Genomic DNA, 3481 nt, shown 5'->3' with positions numbered 1-3481 from the left:
GATGCTCTACCCACTCAACCAAGCAAGCCTAGTGAGAAAAATTCAGTAGACTTCTTTGACCTCGTTGGGTGCCTTTGGGGAGAGAGTTTTAAAAAATCCACCCTACTGCTAGATATATGGCCCATGGGGATCGAAAACGAAAGATCAAAAGACAAAAAGAAATGGCCCATACTCCCCAAAATATTTATAATAGCACCTTTTGCAAGAGCAAAGAAAAAAAGTACATGTTCATCAGTTGGAAAATGGCTAAACAAATAAATTGTGGTACATAAATGTAATGGAATATTAGTCTACAAACATTTATTAAGCACTTAGTGCCAGGTACTGTGCTAAGTGTTGGCAATACAAGTAAAGGAAAAACAGTTCCTGCTTTCAAGGAGATCACATTCTAATGGGGAAAGACAGCATACAAACCAACTATATACATACAAAATACACAGACAGTGAGAATGATAAAGAAAGATCTTGAAGAAGGCAGAATTTGAGTTGAGATTTTTAAGTAGCCAGGAAAATCAGGAGGCAAAGATATTGAGGAAGAGTATTCCAGGCATGGTAGACAGCCAGTGAAAAGGCACAGAATCAGGAAATGGAGTTTTGTTTAAGAGGAACAGAAAGAAGGCTGGTGTCAGTGGATCACAGAGTATATGGAAGATAGTGAAGTTTAAAAAAAACTTAAGAGGTAGGAAGGAGCTAGGTTGTGAAGGGCTTTAAAAGCCAACCCTAGGATTTTAAGCCACTGACATATATTGAGTAGGGAGGTGTTATGATTGGACTTGTGCTTTAGGAAGATACTTTGGTGGCTGAGTAGAGGATGTGAGAGAGAAAATATATGAAAAGATTTTTTTTTAAAGTACATTAATGAAGGAAGGGGTGGGGAGAACGGGTACTACAATGAACCTCATTCTTGTGTGGTGTATAAAGAAGGGCTTAATACAAAATGTTTGGCTTAGTAATATATTAAGCAAGGAAACAGAAAGGGGAAGAGAAACAGTAGAGAGGAGTTTAAGAGGGAGAGTTGAATCGTAGGACTCTACAGAGTGAGTGGACGCAGGAAGAACAAACTTCATTTTCTGGAGAAAATAGAAGGAGTGGGGTCACTGGTGCATGTAGAAGGGTTAGCCTAGGCATGGAGAAGGGCCACCTCTCCATTTGAGACCAGAGTGAAGGAGAAGGTAGTGGGGGAAGATGTCTTAATAAGGTGAGATGAGAGGAGGAGTTCTTGGTGAATGGTTTTGACTCACAAAACAGAAAAGGATGGTAAAATGGATTAGAAAACAGTCCTGGGGCAGCTAGGTGGTGCAGTGGATACAGCACTGACCCTGGAGTCAGGGGGATCTGAGTTCAAATCCGGCCTCAGACAAGAACACTTGATACTTACTAGCTGTGTGACCCTGGTCAAGTCACTTAACCCCAATTGCCTAAAAAAGAAAACAATCCAAAAAATATGTTGTTTACAATAAAGGTACTTGAAGTATAAATATTCACTGAGTTAAAAATGAAGGGCTGGAGCAAAATTTATTATGATTTAGGTGAACTAGAAAAAACAGGCAAAGCAATCATGATCTGAGACAAGGCAATAATAAAAATAGGCATAGTTAAAAGTCATGAACTTACCTTACGCTTAAAGGCATCCTAGACAATGAAATAATATCAATACTTACCATATATCCTCCATTATATAACATCTAAGTATTTGATGGAAAAATTAATTGAATTACATGGAGAAATATACAGAAATCATAATAGTTGGAGACATCAAGGTATGCTTTCAGAACTAGACAAATAAAAAGATAAAAAAGACAAATTGAGAACTTGAATAGAATTTTAGAGAAATTGGATGTGGTAGATCTCTGGTTATTATTGAATAGGAACACAAAGTAGTATATATATTTTTCATCTGTGCACATCTTTATAAAAGTTGGCCATGTACTTGATGGTGGATCAAAGAAAAAATCATAGAAACAATGGAGAATTTCATATAAGGAAATAACAGTAATGAGAAGATATTGAACCTTTTGGAATACAAGCAAACCACCCTGAAATATAAATTTATATCTCTAAATACTTTCAACAATAAAGGAGAGAAAAAAAAACAGATCAATGAATTGTATGTGTAATTGTTAAAAAAAAAAGTGACAAAAATAAAAGTGACAAATTAAAAAAACCTAAGCATGAAAATGGAAATTCTGAAAATCTAAGATGAGATTAATAAAATTAAAAACAAAATTATCATTGAATTAGTAAGTAAAATTTGGAACTGTTTAAAAGCTAGCACAACATATAAAGATCTGATTCAAGAAAGACAGTGGAAATTAAAATTACCAATATAAAAGTGGAAAAGTACTCATAACAAATGGAAGAGAAATAACGGCAATTGTTAGAAACTATTTGACCAACTATATGCCAAAAAATAATAGCTGAAATGGCATGGATATTAACAAAAATTTAAAATACCTACATTAATAGCATAAGAATTCTACAATTTATATAACTCAAAGTTGAACAATCCAAACAAATTAATTAAATTTGTTAATTCCCAAAGGAAAAAAGAAACCAGGCTTGGATGGATTTACAAATGAATTCTATTAAGTATTATAACAATCCCAATATTTTATAAACTATTTGCAAAAATTGAAAAAGAAGAGATCCTACTGAGTTCATTTTATGATGCAAATATTTTCTTGATGTGTAAGCCAGGGAGAAATAAAGCAGAGAAAGGAAACTATAAATCAAAACCCTAATGAATATTGATGCCAAAATATTTGATAAAGTCTTAGCAAAGAGGCTACAGCAACTTACTTTATTATTATTTTTCTCTTTTTTTGGTGAGGTAATTGGGGTTAAATGACTTGCTCAAGGTCACACAGCTAGTAAGTGTCATGTATCTGAGACTGGATTTGAACTCATGTCCTCCTGATTCCAAGGCTGGAGCTCTACCCACTGCACCACCTAGCTTCCCCTACAACAACTTATTTTAAAAGATTATAGGCTGCATATAATATTAGGGTTTTTTAAAATGTATTGATTGGTTTTGCTGAACTTTATTTCTTCTGTCTCTTAAAAAGTTTGTTGTAAAGGTCAGCTCTCTGGGAAGAGCTGGAGGAGGGATACAGGGAGAAATCTCAGTCATTTAAAATGAAAAGATATCAATAAATTTTTATTGAAAAAATATTGGCCAAGAGACTAAGGAATTGGCTAAGAGATTGAGACAATGAATAGCTTCAGTAAAGTTGCAGACTACAAAATAAACCCTCAAAAATCAACATTTCTACGTAATAATCACAAAATCCAAGAAGCAATAAAAGGTAGTGTGATCCCATTCCAAATAATTACAAAATGCCTAAAACATTGAAGGATTGACCTCCCAAACAACACAAAAGACTTATGTGCGTCCAATTACAAAATGCTCCTTAACGAAATAAAGAGCTTAAATAGCTGGATGAATATTCAATGTTCATGGCTAGGCTGTGCCAGCATAATA

This window comes from Vombatus ursinus, unplaced genomic scaffold (genome assembly GCF_900497805.2).
Source record: "Vombatus ursinus unplaced genomic scaffold, bare-nosed wombat genome assembly UNPS02014863.1, whole genome shotgun sequence".
In the NCBI taxonomy this organism is placed as follows: Eukaryota; Metazoa; Chordata; class Mammalia; order Diprotodontia; family Vombatidae; genus Vombatus; species Vombatus ursinus.
This window is presented reverse-complemented; position numbering follows the sequence as displayed.